The sequence below is a fragment of the Colobus angolensis genome, unplaced genomic scaffold (genome assembly GCF_000951035.1).
Source record: "Colobus angolensis palliatus isolate OR3802 unplaced genomic scaffold, Cang.pa_1.0 Scaffold93, whole genome shotgun sequence".
NCBI classification, from domain to species: Eukaryota; Metazoa; Chordata; class Mammalia; order Primates; family Cercopithecidae; genus Colobus; species Colobus angolensis.
In genome coordinates, this window is record NW_012123265.1 from 2,091,259 (window position 1) to 2,092,090 (window position 832).

Sequence of the window (832 nt, forward strand, 5' to 3'; positions counted from 1 at the left end):
CTGCAGCTTCCAGTCCTAGTTCTGCCGCCCAGGCTTCGGAAGGGCCCCACAAAGTCTGAAATCTACATGCTCCACACCAAGGCCCCTTCCAGCCCAGGTTTTGGTTTAGCACTAGGCTCAAGAACCTCAGGCCTGAATTCTACTTTCCCGTGCATTAAGTCCCACCTTAACATCCCATTATTACGAAGTCATCCTCTCCTGCGGGGCAATTCCATGTTGCTGCTGGGGCCTGGTCACTGATAGAGAAGGGCGTGGGCTGGGCCTACCCGCCAGGAGCCGCCTCACCCCATCAGGCCCAGGCAGGGGTCAAGTCTCCCGTGGAATCCCCTCCCGCCTCATATTCCCTGACCCTGCCCTCCTGCGAGAACTCTAGTACGAGCTCCACAGAGGGAGCGGTAAGAAACGTACACTCCCGAGGGGCAGACAAGCAGGGGGCGTTCACCTACACCCCGGCCGGGCTATGGTCGGAAACAGGGTGAGGGGCCCAAGCCCCGGCTGCGGCAGGCGGGCGCCCTTACCCATGCTGACTCTGGAGCGGGCCGGGTGGCGCTGCCCATCCCCGGATCCTTCGTAGGTGGGTAGCAGGACGTGGGACTGGGGTCTGCCCGCTAGCCAGCCTGCAGAGCTTGCGGGGCTCGCGCAGGCCGGGCCAGGCTAGACGGGGCGGGGCCCTAAGGCCCCATCCGGATGGTCCCGACTAGAGAAAAAGGCCCGGCCATGGCGCAGGCCAGTGCACCAGCCACCAGCACGGTAGGGCCCAGATAGGCGCCTGGCTGGCTCTCTCTGCGTTCCCCCCGGCCGCCGCCTCACAGGACCGGCGGGAGGCGGAGCC

The 832-nt window shown here is 65.0% G+C and overlaps 1 protein-coding gene across 1 annotated transcript in view; it reads left to right on the top strand.

Annotated features, from left to right (window-relative positions):
* The first annotated feature begins 283 nt into the window (after window positions 1-283).
* The window catches only part of CENPT (centromere protein T), a 21,103-nt gene continuing 20,554 nt past the window's right edge, over window positions 284-832 (top strand). Inside the window, exon 1 of the mRNA XM_011932021.1 lies at window positions 284-395. The gene's annotated coding sequence lies outside the window, so the exon portion shown is untranslated. The remainder of the gene's footprint in view (window positions 396-832) is intronic.